The sequence below is a fragment of the Marmota marmota genome, unplaced genomic scaffold (genome assembly GCF_001458135.2).
Source record: "Marmota marmota marmota unplaced genomic scaffold, marMar, whole genome shotgun sequence".
Lineage (NCBI taxonomy): Eukaryota > Metazoa > Chordata > Mammalia > Rodentia > Sciuridae > Marmota > Marmota marmota.
In genome coordinates this window covers 13,396,584-13,415,252 of record NW_026000240.1, presented here as the reverse complement: position 1 = coordinate 13,415,252, position 18,669 = coordinate 13,396,584, and the positions used below count along the sequence as shown (strand labels likewise).

The 18,669-nt window shown below is 43.8% G+C and overlaps 1 long non-coding RNA gene across 1 annotated transcript; it reads right to left on the bottom strand.

Annotated features, from left to right (window-relative positions):
* Positions 1-710: 710 nt before the first annotated feature.
* LOC125613527 lies at positions 711-16,753 on the bottom strand. The gene is made up of 2 exons (XR_007344058.1): positions 14,445-16,753; positions 711-1,023 (listed from the first exon to the last, which is right to left on the bottom strand). It is a non-coding gene; the product is annotated as an uncharacterized LOC125613527 (long non-coding RNA).
* Positions 16,754-18,669: the final 1,916 nt, after the last annotated feature.

The window sequence follows — 18,669 nt, the reverse complement described above, 5'->3', positions numbered from 1 at the left end:
TTAAAATAACAAAAATGCACGTTGGTCTATATCACTCTTGTTATCGTCTTGGAGCTCCCTTGGCCCATTTGAAATAAAACCCAAATTCCTCCTATAGGCCTACAGAGACCTCAGCAATCAGCCCTCGGTTGTTCCCTTCTTCACTTTCTCCACATCCATTCCTTGTGCACCCTCTTCAGCCACTCTGGCCTCCTGCTCTTCAAGCAGAACTTATATTCCTTATTCTTTCTACTTATTTGTTCACTTTTTTTTAATGTCCTTTCCACTAAAATGTCAGCTTAATGAAGATGACCTCATCTCCAGGCCTTGCACATAGTAGGTGATCAACAGGTAACTGTTGAGTGATTGATGGGTTGTTTCCAGTCCCGACATGGTTGTTGCACATACCGTGTTACCTGGCTGGTGCAATTGATCTTCTAAATGAAGGGATCTGGCTTAAAAAAGAGGAAGACAACTGTGAAGATCTGAAGGAAGGCCAAGGGCAGAAAGGGAATTGTGAATTGCACACAGCAAGAAGTCTAAAGAACAAAGGTCTCGTTCTCACACACAAGCTTTTATAACAGAATCCTTGGGATACAAGAGGAAAGGGGAGACAGAGATTGAGAAACTGGAAGCAGAGAGAAACAGACATAAAGACACATTTCTGTTCAACAGTGGACTCAAGTCTTCCACCAAACAGCATATATATGTATATTTTCTGGGGAGAAGAGTAATCAAAAGCCCATTTTATTATGTACAAAGAAAAGGAGAACAAGCAAGAGGAGCAGCTTTGCCAAGCTGAGCATGAGGTGAGCTCTCCACAGTCACAGGTCTGCCAGCTGGTTCCATGGCATCCACCCGGGCCCAGTTGGCTCTTGAATCCTCACGTGCAATAGGGCATGTCTTCCAGGAAGCCTTCTGTGGTCCATGTGAGGTGCTGCTGCTTAGGCAGGAAGTGAAAGTGAGCAGAAGCACGCAGGGCGTACGAGCTGCAGTGACACTTCTCCCTGCAGCCCTCACATCAGCCAGAACGACCTAGAGCTCCTGGGGGGGACACCAACGCAGAACAAATGGGTTTCTTTTAACTTGAACTTGTTTTAAAATGTAAGCAGTGTTGTGCACACATACCCCTAGTTTACAGAACAGAAAAACTTCATAAAGTGGCCCACGAACAGAGGTTGTTCTAAAAAGTCATCATGTGATTGATGGCTGTTTCTATTTCAAGCTATCATTATAGGAATTACATTTTGTGTTTTTTTAAAGGGCTTTTAAAAAGAAATATCTTAAAAGAAATTATAACTGGAATAATTTCAAAAATAAATCTGGCAAGAAATATTCCTCCATGATTTAAAAAAAAAAAGAAAAGAAAAAGAATGAATTGGAAGAGATCATTTACTCGTATCATCTTTCCCTATAACCCATTTCTACATCACACGATGGCCCTGCTGCCAGCTTATCATCAGGGTAATGGCCCAGACACAGAAAGACAGCCCTGATTCAACTTCCAGCTCCAACATGCCCATTCTGGGTGAGGCACTTAATCTCTGAGCCAAGCTTTTCTCATCTGTAATATGGGGGCCATAGAATTATCATAAGGATTAAATGAGAAAATGAATGTAAAACATCTGGCACAGAGTAATGTGCAATGCACAGTCATAATAATTTTTATTTAAATCATCCATGATGTGCCTCTGCTGTGGCAGGCATTGTTTAAGGGGCTAGGGATTGTACCAGGCTGCCCTGAGCTGGCACAGGTTGTACAAAGGCAGATACCCCACCATTGGCTTCCTCCTCCACAGGAACAGACACCTGGAACTGGCAGGAAACAATCTGGGGCCATATTTTGTAGCCCTAACTATGAAAAATAAAATGGGAAAAACTTACTCTCTAATGAAACAAATAGTATTTATTATTATGACTTCACACTTTACTAATACCCGGTCATTCACCATAAGAATAAGTGATTAAGAAGTCAACTAAGTACTTAGCAAATGTTCAGTGCTATGCCAGGTGGAGTGGGCAATGTAGAAGGTCTTATTCCTGCAAGTAAGTAGCTTAAAATCTAACGAGGCAGTCAAGATACATGATATGGGGACAAAAATATATATTCATGCTAATCTGCACGATACATGAAGTCCAGGCCGAGCTGTCTTTGCACAGCAGATGAGGACTGTGGAAACCACCCTCCCGCAGGGCCGTGGGAAGCAGTTTCAATATCAGCATGAATGATCATTCCAGAACTTGAAAGAGGCTTGTGAGAACATAAAAATCTCTCCCATAGTCGATTGTGAATGTACAGGAAAATGAAAACAACAAAACTGACGTGTCCTCAGTGCACCTTAATGAAAACCTTAGAGACACCGCGGACTCCAGCACCCTGCTTCTTCCAGAACTCACCCAGGGCAGCCCACAGCACTGGTCTTTCCTCTACACAGCTCACCATCTCTTTCCTACACGTGGCACCTTGTCATGTTCCTTTCTACGTTTAGATTCCTTCCCCACAGTGTAGTGTCTGCCCTTTTACCGTCAGGACATTTCTCCGAAGGTTTCTTTAATGTGAAGTGTTTTCCTGCATCTTGCCCTGCTGCAGACCCAGAGGCTCTGCAAACCCAGCAGTGTCCCAGTGGCCCCATCAGCTCTGTCCTGGGTGGCGCCATCCACCCTGAACTCAAGTGGCACCTCCAGCACCGTCACTTTTCATTTCCTCCTGCACTTTCATCTCTGTTTCGATTCACTCCTTTGATAGCCCCTTGCAGAAATGTCACCAGGGAGAATCACTGGGAGATAAGCAGGAAACATAGCTGCTCGCCTTGCTCTCTAAGGGTGACAACCACAGACACACAGGGGCCCATCCCTGTCTCTAGGAAGTGACTTGTTGTCCAGGGATCCTGATGTGCATTCGCTATTTACGTAGTGATTTGTGTGTAGCGGAGTTTGTACTTTATACAGTTAATGATGAATAGACCTTGGTAACTGAAACTTGAATTCTTAGTGGAGAACGGGCATTATTTAATGAAAATGTGGTAGATGAAGTTCATGCATATCCTGGATCATGCAAAGAGAGAACTTCCTGGATCATTTTATCTCTCCCAGCTTTTAGCCTGTATCAATGGAAAGTATGTTCCCACAAAAGACGCTCCCATACACTATAACTGAATTGGATTAAACATGAAGGTTAATGAGGGTAATATATCAAAATGAAGTGTTCAACATGTACCTTAACGTAATGCACATAAACCTGATCAATGTCTATTAAATCACAAAATTAGCACACCTCGTACAGGGTCACCGAGGCCAAAGAGCAAGGGCCTCTCAGGGTTCCCAATATTTATTCTACCTTTTTTTCAACTTATTTTTGCCTTTTCTTTTTCTTTTTACTGTATTGAAATCCAGGTCAAATTACATGTAATACATTGTACAAAGCACCACAGAATCCAACTTTTATAAAAGCCATTCTCCGGGCTAGGGGTAGAACTCAGTGGTAGGGCACTGCCTCACGCATGTGCGTTCCTGGTTCCATCCAAGCACCAAAAACATAAGATAAAACAATTCTCTATCTCCCTACTCCTCTTTTGGTACTGGGGATTGAACTCAGGGACTCTCCACCACTGAGCCACATCCCCAGCCCTATTTTGTATTTTATTTAGAGACAGGGTCTCACTGAGTCGCTGAGCACCTCACTTTTGCTGAGGCTGGCTTTGAACTCGTGATCCTCCTGCCTCAGCCTCCAAATCCCTACTACATTTTTACCTACCCATCCTCCCACCTGGAAAATATTTTTATACTCTTAAAAATGATAATGTCATGGGGTGGAAATTGAGATGATTTTCCCTACATTCAGATTTATACTGTTTTGATTCTTAATGATGAACACTGGCAAACATGTAATGTTTACAAAACAATAGTAGTTTTCCCAAACACAAATAAAAAAATAATAAAGAAACATTTTTAAAAAATAGTTTTAAAAAATTCCTTTAGAATTTTCTTGAGTGGTCTCGTTAATTTTCTTTGAATTTCTTTGAAGAAGACACACAGTGGCAACTCGAATGGCAATGCTAGTCATTGCTTTTTCCCACCTTAATCAATTGATGGTGCTGATTCCTCTTTTTAAGAGGAATTGACTGACAGTAGTCATGGGTCCAACACTCAAATCCTGCTTCTTTACATTATCTCCTGCTCTGTGCTAGACTAAAACAATTACTCTCCTACTAGTAAAGACCTTGTCAAATTTAACTTTTGTTGAAAGATAAAATTAATATTTTTTCATGATTAAAGAGCTGGTTTAAAAGGCTGCCTGAGAAATTGATCCAGGACTTTGGTCTGGGCAGATTCTTTGGATATGACCCCAAAAGTATGGTGACAAAAGCAAAGGTGACAGGGTTTCACCCAACCATAGTCTTCTGCAGAATGGAGGAAGCACTGGACAGAGAAAGAACAGCTCCTGTGGATCAGAAGGAGATAACTGCAGATTCTCCATCTAGCAAGGGATTATTTCACAGAACATATAAGAAACTCAAACAATTCAACAGCGAAAGAAAAAAAAAACCCAAAACAAATCATCTGATTTAAAAATGGGCAAGGGACCTAAATAGACATTTCTCAAAAGAGGGTATACAAATGGCCAACAGGTGTAGGAAAGGTGCCCAACATCAGCAATCAGGGAAATGCAAATCAAAACCACAAAGAGATATCGTGGGACTCCAGTTAGAACGGCTGTCATCAAAAAAACAACTAACAAACTCTGGTGAGGGTGTAGAGAAAGGGGAACTCTCATGCACTGTTGGTAAGAATGTAAATTAGTGCAGCCATTATGGAAAACTGTGGAGTTTCCTCAAAAAAAAAACTAGAAATAGGTCTGGGGTATAGCTCAGCTGATAGAGCTGGCATGCACAAGGCCCTGGGTATAATCCCCAGCACCACACACACACACACACACACACACACACAGAGAGAGAGAGAGAGAGAGAGAGAGAACCCAAAAACCTAGAAATAGAACCACCATATGATTCAGCAATCATACCCCTGGGTATAAATCCAAGAATTGAAGAGAATATGCCTAAGAGACATCTATACTCCCATGTTTATGGCAGCTCTATTCACAAGAGCCAAGACAATGAACCTTAGTGTCTACTGACAGATGAATGGATAAAGAAAACACGGTATATGGCCCAGTGGAATACTATTCAGCCATAAGAAGAATGAAATTCTGCCATTTGCAGCAACACAGCCAGCACTGGAGGACTTTATGTTAAGTGAAATAGGTCAGGCACACAAAGACAGGTAGGACGTGTTCTCCCTTACAGGTGGCTACAGTTTGGATAAGACTTCCAAAGGCCCACATGTTAAAGGCTTGGGATTGGTGCCCAGCCCATGGTGTCCTGGGAGGTGTGAAACCTTTCAGAGGTTGGGCCCAGTTACAAGTCTTCTAGACATAGGAGGGCGTGCCCTTAAAGGGGGCCTTGTGCCTCTGGCCCATCCTCTTCCTCTCGTTTTGGTTCCTAGCTGTCCAGAGTAGGTTGATCTACCATGTGCTGACTCACCACAAGCTGCAAGCCACAGGGCCACCTAATCAGGGACTGGTTCCTCTGAAACTGAGAGCCAAAATAAACCTCTTTTTAAGTTGGTTACTGAGGTATTACAGTCATGGAAAACTGACTAACACACGTGGAAGCTAAGCAGTTGACCTCAAAGAAGTAGGGAATAGAATAGTGGTTACCAGAGTCTGGGGAGGATCTGGGGGAGGGAGATGGCAGGAAGGGGAGGTTGTGCTTACAGAGGTTACAGCAGTTGGATGAGAGGAACAACTTCTAATGTCCTATAGCATGGTAGGATAACAATGGTTGTCAACAATTAACTCAATATTTCAAAATAGATAGTAGAGAGGGTTTTGAATGTTCCCAACACAAAGATAAATGTCTGAGGTAATAGATATGTCAATTACACTGATCTGATCCTTACACATTCCATGCATGTATTAAAATGTTATACTCTACCCCATAAATATATACATTTACTATAATGGCAATTAAAAATAAAAATACATGTTTAAAAAGACTGCCTGAAGTTTTGTTTTGTTTTGTTTGCAAACTGAGAGCTTTTAAGCTCAGGACTATCAGCCTTAGACTCCATAGTGAAATTGGAGTTTTCAGGAAAATATTAGAAGCCATCCAACTGAGCCTAAATTGAATGTGTCTTTAAAGTTTGTTCTAGATCATACTTCCTTATCATAAAACATTTGTGTTTATTAAATCAATAAAGAATAGCCTCTGACTTCCAGCAAGCTATTTTTTTCCAAGCCCAAATTCACAAAGGTCTTTGACTTTTTCCCTTAAACCAACAGATCAGTCTAAAAAACAAAACAACAAATGCCTACTTGTGCTGGGATATATTCAGTTTGGTCTCCGACTGGCTTCTCCTCCTTGCATTCCTTCGGGAAGATCCGCTTCTCGTTAGCCTCCATTTCAACTGATACAAAGAGCACTTTCGATTTTTTTCTCCTGCCCTGTCCTTTCGGCCCCAGGCCTCTCTACTTGTGTATTTCTGGTTGCCTATAAGACATGTCTCAGGACTCCCTAAAAGATAAAGTCCAGATAGGATCCTCTCATCTTCATCACCAAGGCCACTTCCAACAGGAACTCCTGCTCTGAGACTCGGCAGCTCCTCTCCGTAGTTCTGCTCTTTTCCTTCGCTGGGACTTGCATGGAGTCCTCCGGCTGAGTGTTCATTGAAGAGTGCTTCCTCTTCTTCACTTTTTCCACCACTTTTGGCTGAAATCTTCTGCTCTCTGGACAGCAGAGACCCCAGGCCCTGTATTCATCCTTGCTCTGCCCATAAGAATCTATAGCATCTCCTAGAAACCAACTGTCTCCCCAGCTTCAATTCCACCACCATCATGATCTGCCTCTTTTCTTACTAGGTGTCAAGTGATAACTACATCTGGGCTGGAAATGCTCTATCGACAATCAGCTTATGCTTCCTCCCTGCAAGAAACCTTATTTTATTCCAAATTCCTTACCAAGGCCTGAGAGGTACCTGCCTGTCTTTCTGACTCATTTTCCACCACCGTTACCAAACCCCCCCTCAGCAGTAGCCACACTCGTTCTTTCCGTTCCTTCCCACCAGAGGCCCTGGGCACCCGTCTCTCCCTCTGCCTGGAGAGCTCCTTGTTCAGTTCATTGCATGACTGGTTCCTAATCACTAGAGACTCTGCACAATGCCATCTCATCAGAGAGGCCTTCCCTGACCATCCCAGTGAATTTGGGACACTCACAGCTGCTTTGCTTACGTTTCTTAGTTTTATTTTATTCGTATTATCTTACCCTAGTTCACTTGGTTGTCATCTGTCTACCACTGGAATAAATAACCCACATGGAGCCTGGAACTTGCTCTCCTGTGCACTTTTGTATCCCTATAGCCTAGAACAGTGCCTGGAACATATTTGAACTTAAAAAATATTTGTTGAATGAATGAGTGGCCTGACTTTTCCTCCCCAGCCAGGCCAGCTGTTCTCTGTGCTCTTGCAAAGCCATTTGTAAATCCCTAGCCATGTATTTTCCTCACTTTATTCTCCTCTACCTCTTTGTTGTTCTTTTGTCAATATTTATCAGTCGCTTACTTCAAGATCTAGCTTGAAGGTTATTTGCAAAAACCTCCTTCAATTCTTCCTGCCATGAACTCTCCATTTCTTCTCCTCCCACCTAATTTCTCCTCCCACCCTAATTTCGTTTTCCTAAGAGACTTTTAACATGTCGCTTTGTAACTACAGTGTCTTTCTTTGTGAGTCATCTGGTTGTTTTCTTGTTGAGCAAAGGTGTAGTTAGTGACAGAGCTTTGAACTGGGAGTCCTGATAATAGCGCCCATGCTTTGGAAAGCCATTTTCTACATCTACAAAAATAGAAGGATTACTCTAGACCAGAGGCTGCAAAACGGCAGGCCAGAGGTAGGATAAGGCTCACAGATGTGTTTCATTTAATCTTAGGAAAACTCAAATTAGTTGGCAAGGTTGAAAAATTGGGAAATTTTAGGACACTTGGAATCCTAGCCTCTGAAAAAAGTCAGATTAGGCAACAAGAGACCCACATTCTGCAAGCCAGAAAACTTACCAAGTAAGAAAGAAGCTGTCCCTTAGCACTGGGTACAGACACAGGACATAGTGCCAACCAGTCTCTATGCTTTACTAGTTGTGCAAACTCTGAGTTTGCACACTGAACCCCAAGACAGCATGATCCCCAAGGTCTCTTCCGCTCTGTGTGTTCATGGTTCTAGCTGCACATGACATATCTCTCCAAACAGAAAGTTCACAGGGGACACAGTCTGTTGCTCTTCCATTGCCTATGCAGGTCACACTGCTGGTCAGAAAACAGGCGATTAAAATGTGTTTACTGAACTTTGAATTTGGTTGAATCCATAAATATGCAGTGAAAACCAACTACCACATCATCAAAAATTTATTACAGATGTTTGGTTGGCTTTTATAAAGAAAGACATTCTGACAAAATGGAGTTAAAATACAAACATAGTTGTTTGTGTGATAGGGAAAATCTTGCTCTGGACAGAGATCAACCAAAGGAATTTTCGTTTGGGCGACAGAAGTGTAGTCCTTGAGTCTCCGTCGTATGCAACTCCCACTAAATGTTCGTTGTGGTTATGCAGGCGTATCAAGAGCAGAATGTACTCCAGGGATAGAAAAATATTGCCATTTGTCCTCCCAAGTAAGGATCATGTGCTCCACAGCTGGACGGGCTGCGACCCCGCACTGCAATACCACTGGCTACCTTGCTGTGTTCCCAAAAAACCACAATGATTTGGCACGGTTCAGGACCACCATATTTAATAAATCCCATTTTTCAGTTTGCAATAATTCATTAACTTTAAGGGGGAACACATTTCACGTATTTTCCATGGGTTAACAGCTGACAGATCCCACACCCGAGACATGCCCCAAGCCAGGCCGAATCTGGTCCACCAAAGTGAATGGAGCAGACCTACTAGCAATGTTGTCAAAGCCCAGAGTCAGAACCCTGCCTTCTCCGTCTTTCCATTCTATTATAAAGGATACTCAGGAATGATAAAAACATGTAACTTGAGAAAATATTGCATTTCTCAAAAATTCTGCGCATGTTATAAATTTACATTTATTCAAAACATCATACTCTAGAGAACTAAAAGACAAATAAGTTAATCTGTTGAGAAATTTCAACATTTACAATAAAAGCTTTTTGATCTGGACATTTTTAATCTTTCCTTTTTAAAGGAACTGAGCTGAAGTGTATACCCTGTGCTATCTATGAAAAATGGCTTAGTAAGTAAATGAATAGTATAAATAGTATTTGAAAAGAATCATTTACTTACCAAAGAAAATAATTTGTTTTGCAACACTTGAGGTTTCTTTTATTTGTAAAACACTTATTCAAAGTATAAGCAAGACCAGAATATCTTAGATATGGTAATTGTTTTTATCTGTTGACTAAATCTGGGCCTGAACCACCAGCACTTGTTAGTCATTTTTCTGGTTACTGTATGTACTTGAAAATAATCAAACTGCATTTCCTTTGAAATGGTCCAGTTGTTCCAGCTTGGTGAGCTTTTCTATATGTATTTCTATTTGGGGTTTGGGCAATTTTCATCTCCCATTGATGTGTAAACGTTTGCAGATCACATGGCTTGCATGTTCAAGAAACCTCATTGTACAGTAGAAGTCTTCTGTGACCTTCTTGCTGAGCTTGGTTTCTGCATTTGTCAGATGAAGATGGTGATAATACCTCTTTTCCAGGGAAGCAGAGGGGGTTGAGAGAGATGAGGAAAGCACAGCATCATTCCTGGTAAGTATTGAGGATCCTGTGTGATGAATGATGCATTTCTACCTTAATCTGAATGAGCCCAATTGGCAGAAGACGCTGAAACTCAAAGAATTGGGAAACTTGCTCCAGATCTGTCCTCCTCAGCTGCTCAAGCTTACACACTGGCCATAATCGGGGCACGGCTCTGCCACAGAAGGAATTAGAAATCAACCACATGAGTCAGAGATCTTCCACGGCTGGTGACTGCAATCCTGAGCCTTGTTTTCATATATGCCTGTAGGAACAGCCTCCTTATTCGGGGGTTGTACCCTGTGCAGGGAACATGAGTCATCACCCACCCGTCCGCTCCTCCACATGCTGACTCTCTCCATTATGAATGAAGAATTAAGCATTCTCATCTCCTCATTCCCCATGGGAGTTCAGCTGTCTCCGATTGCTTTCTTAGTTCAGGAAGCAATGTCACTTGACGTCATTGAAGAAGAGCAAGACATGGCTAGGATTGTGGGTCGGTTTACAAACACTGCACTTTCCAGTTCACACCACCCCATGCCCCTTAACCTGCTAGGAAGATGTGGCCCCAAGTGCAGAGGATATTCCCTGTCAGACATTCTTTTGCTAGGTTCTTTCCCCAATGGACTGATGAAAGAAAGGTGTATTGGCAACAGCGCTAGTGATGGTGGCCATGGTAACAATGACAGTGGTGGCAAGGCTTGTGAGGGTGCTGGTGATGGTGGCGGTAGTAACGGTGGTGGTGGCTACACTAGTGATAGTGGCAATGGCATTATTTATGGGGTGTCAGTGCTGGTGATGATGGTGATGGTGGCGGTAACAGTAGAGGTGGGTAATAGTGATGGCAGCGTTTTTCAACACTCATATGGGTGCAGAGTGTCATTCTACTCTCTGAAAGTTTGAGTTTACCTCATCAATGTTTCATAATTTATCAGGATCCTGTGATGTTGTTACAATTTGTCAAATGAACAGGTTCTCTACTTTCCTCAGTGGCATAGGTATTTTTTCCTTTAAAGTTTACATCCAACATCAGCCAAAAGCAAATGGATAAAATGAAATTGTGTCCTATGGATTCAGATAATTCCTCAGTTTGGGGAATTCTAGGTATGGTACCCATGCAAACCTAACTGTAACCTCCCAAATGGATTTAAGATTCTTATGGAGGAAGACAACATTATGCCCGTCATGTGGAGTCACTGAAAAGTTCAGAATGAGTGTGGTTTCCAGATCATGAAGCTGCTCTGGCTGGTGACAGAGGTGTGGTAAGTGTGCTGAATGCCAGGGCTTTGGAGAGAGCAGGGCCACACCCTGTGCGAAACCCTTGATGACATCAAGAGACAGGAAGGAACTATAAGCAAAGCTGATCAAGGTCAGAACAAAACTCCAGGCTCTTCTGTGGCCTGGTCTGTCCTCAAACCTCTGTCCTCAGGCTCCCTGCAGCCTCCTTCTTTTATCCTCAGGTGGGGAGGGATGCAGCTCTGGGGCCTCTGTCCTGTCCTCTTCCCCCAAGGGGCCAGGACTACCTCCATCCTGTGCCATAAAACACCTGGATCCTCTGTTCCAGGTGAAGAACAAATTATTGTAATTATGGGGTGTAACTTAGTTACTGGGCATCACATCTTCCCCTAGTGTGCGCAGGATCTGTGCGTCCGTTTCAAAGGAAAAGACAGCGACTCTGGGAAAAGGAAGACTTCTGCTGAAATGCCGGGGGCTGTGCCTCCATAACCACCTGAAAATCTGCAATATTGGCAACGTGAGCAGCGGCCTGACCCAACACCCCTCTACCTGGGATCACCAAAGTGTGTCCCCACAGGCCCAAACCCTTCTCCAGCTTGGTCAGCCTTGCCCCGGCTTTTACCTACCCAAGTCTCCATGTGGCCTTCTTCCTTATGGTGGCCACAAACCCAGGTGACCCTTGAAATGAGGGTAAAATACACATCGAATATGTAAAATTGAGTGTGAAAAAAATAATGTAAAATAACTCAAAGATCTTTGCCATTGCTCGCCCACTGAAATGCTAATATTTGTAGATGTATTGAGTTAAACAAAATGTATTATTAAAATTAGTTTTACCTATTTCTTTTTACTTCTTAAAATGTGGCTAATACAAAGTTTCAAATTACAAATGTGGTGTGAGTTTGTAGCTCACATGATATCTCTGTTCTAGGTGTGGGTCTACAGAGTTTCCAGGGACCTTTGCACTGGTGTGCTTTAAGAAAAACCATCCTTGGACGATATTGTCTAAACTTTTTAATCTTTTTATATGAATATCAAATAGTTTCAAATGGCCTGTTAACAAAATCTTGCATTTTTAAACATTTGTTTTTTAAAGAATGATTGCGTGTATCCAAAACAAAGCCATTGCATAGATGATGGGACAAGTGTAACCATACCAGGCTCAGTGGCTCCCGGACCTTTGTGTCATGAACCCCTATTGATCACTGGACAGATGTTTATCATGTGCCTACCTTTCCAAGACTCTGCTGGGAGACCTGAAACTATACCTGAAGGAAACAGGGAAAGCTCCAAAACATTGATCAGGGCAGGGATTTCTTGGGTAGGACCCTGAGAACACAAGCAATGACAGCAACAAAGACAGAATCATGGGACACCAGAACTTCTGCCCAGCGAGGGCCACAGTAGTAAAAAGACAGCTCCAGGGATAGAAGGAAACATCTGCACACCATGCATCAGAGGAGAGGGGCTAGTGTCCAAAACATACCAGGGACTCAGCCTACTCAACAACAACGAAACAACCCCATTTTAAAATGAGCAAAGGACTGGAATAGGACATTTCTCAAAAGAAGAATCACAAATGGCCAAAAGTGATATGCGAAAATGCTCAACATCTCTAATCATCAGAGAAATGCAAATTAAAACCACAATGAGGTATCAACTCACACCTGTGCCACTGGCAGTTACCAAAAAGATGAAAGATTAACACATGTTGGCCAGGCTGCGGGGCTCAGGGAACCCTGTTCACTGTTGGTGGTGTTGCAAATTAGCACAGCCATGTGGAAAGCAGTGTGGAGGTTTCTCCAAAAAAAAAAAAAAAGCAAAAGTAGAAACACCACATACTCCAGTGATCCCACTCCCGGGTGGACCCGAAGGAATGAAATCGATATGCTGAAGGGAGGTGGGCCGCCTCTTTTTAAGACACCATCATTCACAGTGACCAAGATTTGGAAACAAAGTGTTCATGGTGAAAAGGGTGTGTTTTAAAAACATGGTATATACACACAACTGAGTATTCTTCAGCCACTAACAAATAATTAAAAAACAGGAAAGTGTGTCACTTGTGACAACATAGTCAAACCTGGAGGACTTTACGTTAAATGAAATAAAACACACAGAAAGACATGTCTTATGTCATCTCATGTTCAGGTGGAATCTAAGTCAGTTGAGCACACAGAAGTAGAGACCAGAGTGGCAGTTTCCAGGGGCTGAGGTTGGGGGGTGCACAGGGAAAGGGGAGGGAAGAAGTCTGTGCCAGGCTCCAGAAACACAGCTGATAAATCCCATGAGTGTTAGGAACACATGAACACACACTTACAGATTTACACAGAAAACTAGGCTCTTGAGAATTTTCTGAGGCTCATCTGTGAATGCTAGAGTAACAGTTTCTAAATCTGAGAAGAATGTATAAGGCTTCAGGACCAACCAGACCCGCACTGAGTTTAATGCAGGCATCACTGGCCCCTGAGCTGTAGTTTACCTTCTCTAAGTCCCAGTTTCCTCATCTGTAAGAGGAGGAGAGAGGGAGCACAACACAGGATGTTGTGAGGATGGGTCACAATGTATAGAAAGGCCTTCCGTTCACATCGTAGGTGTTTAACAGGTCATAGGCTTCATTTCTCACCTCGCCTTATTAGGAGGCATCTGAAAATTATATATGAGAGGACAGATTCTTTACATCTAAAGCTTCCTTTGTGGATAAAGGTCTTAACTTCTAGAGTAGCCCTGTAGCTTGGTTGCTAAAACAAAAATAAGAGTTTGGTCCTCCAACCCAGCCATCGCCTTTTATATAAGATGATCTGAAGGCATGTGTGGGGCATACAAACTGCCCTGGAAGAGGCGCTAGGCAGTGTGTGCACACCTTTGCACAAACAGATTTGTGTCTGTCCGTCTTACAGATGGGCTTCTGTTTGCAGGGAACTGTTTTGTTTTTAAAAACCATCCTCTTAATATACATTTCTTATAGGCCATCTCCTATAAGAATATGCAAACTTTGGGATAAAAGTAGCCTTAAATGAATAAGAACAAGCCAGGTGCGATAGCACACACCTGTAATTGAAGCCACTCCAGGAGAATCACCAGTTCAAGGCCAGCCTCAGCCACTTAGCAAAGCCCTCTCTCAAAATCTCAAAATAAAATTTTAAAAAGGGAGATGTGGCTCAGTGATTAAGCACCCCTGGGTTCTATCCCTGATACACACACACACACACACACACACACGAATAAGAACATAGTCTAAGAAGCCACGCTATTCCTATGCTGCTTTCCTTCCAGTGCCAAACTCGGATAATCTAGTCCCCAGATCACCAGGTCAAAGGTAGTTGCTTACCAGCTATCTGGAGGCAAGCAAGCCAGCCCTGTCCCCACTTCACAGACTGCTCCCCCCCCTCAGAAACAAGTTATGTATGGTATTTACGTACATCTGTGTAGCTGGGCATTTTCCAAACGCTTCTTGGAGAACATTAAACAGGAAATTGATGCCACAGGGCAAATATTCATTCTTCCCATCCTCTCTCACAAAAACAAGTACAGATTTGCTGTGGCTAGACCGACTTCCTGCAGTGTGCCGCTGCTTATTGGATTTTAACACTAGAAAGAAAAAAATACATTCTCTGTTTCAATTTAGAGCATGTTGAAAATGGCTAAAATGCACAAACAAGAAAGCTTCCCTGGCGAGAGTACTGAAGTACAGAACCCAGTGTTTTGTAACATCAGAAAATGCAAAGGTTCAGACTGCTCCTCATGCCTGTTGATGAAAGCCACTTGGTGTCACATCAGATGCCTTGACCTTGGTTTAAGCAGTACGCACGCTGGTTTTCAAATGGAAAAGTCTTCAAGCATTTGGGCCTTGTGGTTCTTCATGGAAGGCAGCATGGTTAGTAGCCTCCTCAGCATCAGAGTCTCCACATTCGCTTCCTTATCAGCCCCGAAATGAGGTTCTGAAAAAAAATGAAACCTACCTCCATCCCCAGCAATGGGGGATGTCACTTAGGCTAAATTACTCAGTGCATTATTTCCCTAGGCCAGAAACTTATTCAAAGTGGATATGTAGCCTAAATTCACCAGTCAAAGTCAATCCTGAGGGAACTGGGAAAGTAGCTCAGTGGTCGAGCGCTTGCCTAGCACACACAAGGCCTTGGGTTCCATCCCCAGCTCTGCAAGAAAAATACATAAATAAATCTTGAGGGTTTTGCTGGGAAGGGCAAGCACTCTTTCCTGATGGAGGAGAACACTGAAGCAGTTGGCAGTCACGGTGGTCATCTCAGGATCGTGATGGGGAACAGCTTGAAGAAAAGCTAGTATGAGGGAGGACAGAAGAGAGAAACGAAACTGGTCCCAGATGTCATCTTTGGTTCTGGATCAAACTTTGGCTGAAGATCTGTCTCTGGGCCATTTAATAACAAACTATTAACTCTCCAATATTATATAAGCTATCTTGATTTAGGATTTCTGAAATTTGCAGCTAAAGCTTTGAAACTGCCATAACTATCTGTTGGAAAAAATTCACTAAAAAAGAGGATAAGGATAGGATGTTATGGACTGCATTTAAGGTCAACTTCATAACTAAATAGAGAAGAGCAACAAACGACCATAAGCAATAAAAAAAAAAAAAAAAGAGTGATTAGTGCTGAGGGAAATCCGAGGAGCCAAAGCCTCAAAGTGATGAGCAACCAGAGGTGGGAGGAGGTCACCATGCCCGTCTCCATGTGCTGGCAAAGGTGGTGACCTCAGTGGCAGTGAGGCCCCCTCATCTAAGGCCATTCTCACCTCCCACCCCCTCAACTCTCAGATTGAACTATTTTAGCCCCGTGTGCAGCTGCAATTATCGAAATCATTTGACCTCCATTCTTGCCGATGGTTTTTAGATGGTCTGTCTCAAAATTACACATTAACATCTCCATTTTGCAGATGGGAAAACTAAAGCCCAGAGGCCCCAGGTCATCTATACAAAAAACAACAGCGGACTGAAACCACCTTCCAAAGCCCCTTGTCAGACCACATGTGCCATCCTGGAAGGTTACTCTGTTTGACACATGGTGACTGGGGTCCTCTAGGAGGAGGCCCCGAAGAATCTGACATCTGGATGGTCCCTATCACGTGCTTCCCTCTTCCCTCACCAAGCAACCAGCATCGGCGTTGTGCCAACAGTCCTTCTGACTCCCAGCAGCAGTGCTGCATGCCCTGACCTGGCATCGTTGAGACCCTGACGCCCCTGGTCTCTGAGGACAGCGAAGTCCAGGAGTGGGCTCGTTGAGTGTGTCAAGGAGCAGGGCCCTCCTCACCAGTCTGAACACACGTGTTGGGATGTGGGTGCTGGGAGGGCATGCCTTCCACAGGGGCCTTGACCCCCCGTCTGAACTGGAGGCAGTAGAGCAAGCAAGAGGCAAGACCGTGGCTGCCTGGGGTTCTTCCTACACATGAGCCCCTTCTTCCCTCAGCTGCTGCGAGGCTCCCTCTGCTCGGGCCTGTACTGGGTACACCTCGCTGCACATCTGAAAAACTCTTTCATCTGCTCGGCAGCCAGAGTGACCCAGTGACCCAGTGTCTCAGCTTCATCCAGCAAACTGTCCTGAGTGCTTGTCCTATGCTGGCTCACAGGGTGAGCGCTCACCACGCCACACGCAGGCACCTGGAGAACGTGGAGTGTGGAATTGTCAAGTCGTCACATTATGTAGATTCCTTGTCACATTATGTAGATTCCTCTGCCTGATGAGGTCCGGAGGCCTCAGGTTTCTGCAGGAGAGGAAACTGTTAGAAAAAGGGGTGGTCAACTTTGGGGCTACTAGAAGTGGTTTGTGGCTGGCCCAGTCTCACTGAAAACTAGAGCACAGGACAGTGTGTGCTGAATCCCGCCACATGGTCATTGCCTGGGGCTCATGCATTTATCTTTGCTCTGGTGAGTCCACAGTCCTTCCTGGGACTCAGCTGCTCTCTATCTTCATTTGTTTTCCTTCCTTCCTTTTCTAACTTTCCCCCCAATCCTGTTTTTTTTTTTTTTTTTTTTTGGCCCTCTTGACTCTGAGCCTTTGCACAGTGTGCCTCTGGGTCTCTGTGCTTCTCTTCTGCCTAAGGCCTACTTTTTGTCCATTCAAGGACTCCAAGAAAGAAGATGTGTGTGAGTCTGTCTGTTCCTGTCCAAGCCTGAGCAAATATCTGGGCCTCTGAACCTCAGGCCCATCTGTCTGAAGAAAACTTAGAGCCAGTGGGGCCACTGGAGCAGGAACAAATAGCAAACTCTGACCTAACCACGGCCATGGGGCCTACATGTGACAACCCTTGACAGGTCCCCAAGCCTCTCCTCACCCATGAGAGTTCCTTCTTACTTGTTTAAGCAACAACCCTCTCTCTGACCAAAAACAAAAACAAAAAAGACTAGACTGGCCAGAACAGAATGTCAGGTCGCCATGTATTTGATGGTAATTTGAGAGCACTAGCAGGTTTGGGTACTCAGCGCTGGAAGCAACATGTGAAAAAAATAAGGTAGCCAACATGACCAAGCTCGTAAAACATGGTCTCACACAGTTAAGACCTAAAGATTGCTGTGAGTTCCAGATGTGCCCTGAGGATGATTTGACTGGCGGTCACAGGGAGAGTTCCCAGAGGCACGGTGCTGCTGAGGGCCTAGGCCACTTACCCAATCCTCTCTTCACACTGGAGAAGCCTATAGAAGTTCACTGACCAAATAATTAATCACACCATTAGTGACAGAGCCCACACCTGGAGTGATGATCAGTGAACTGCCCGTGTGTGTTTTTGAGCTTGTGATGGGTTTCCCCGCCTGGGGCTGAAGTAGAAAGCATCCAGTGCTCAGAGGCTCTGCTGATTGTCCCAGCAAAGGTAGACGAGGACACATAACAAAGCTGGAACACAAAGGCCTAAAGGAAGTCTATTGTACCCAGAGGTACAGGGTGCAGTGAAGTCTAACAGAAAACAAGCAAAACTAGGTACATTTGGAATTACAGATTTATTCTCTCTCCTGCCACCAACCAGCCATATGCGCTTAGACTGCTTCTGTCAACCTCCTGGACCTCAGGCTTTTCATCTGTCAGAAAGTAAATTAGACCAGAGGGCCACTTAGGTCCCATATCCATGTGACTCCTCCAGCTCTGCCCGCTGGGGATGACAGTGTCTATTAGGGGTAAGCTCAGTGCACCAAGAGTCCAAATCCAGCTGATGTCCATCAGCTGGACTGAGAATTGAATAGAGTGTCCTCAAAACTCTCTGAAGACCAGCAGACCCAGGCATGAACCTGGCCTTCCACAGAATCTTGGCTTAGATTTATTACCATGTCCTATTGCCATTTTCATTGTTATCAGAGATTTGTCCAAAATTACCCAGGGAGGCATTTAAAATCATAACCTCTCAGAGAGAAAAAACAAATCTCTAATATGCACCATATACAGAGACATTTAAATATTTAAGCATGTTTTTCTTCTAGTGAACTAAAAATGAGGAAGTGAGATGACAATTATCAAATAGAGAGTAGGGTTTTAATGTATTGTTTAGGCAGCAAACGTCAATGGATGAATCCAGAAAATGGACTGTGTGGAGAGAGGGTTCTCATGGCCATGCATCTTCTGGCCACCTCAAGGCCACCACTGAGGGTCAGACCCAGCACCCCTCCAGCAGACCATTCATGCAAGT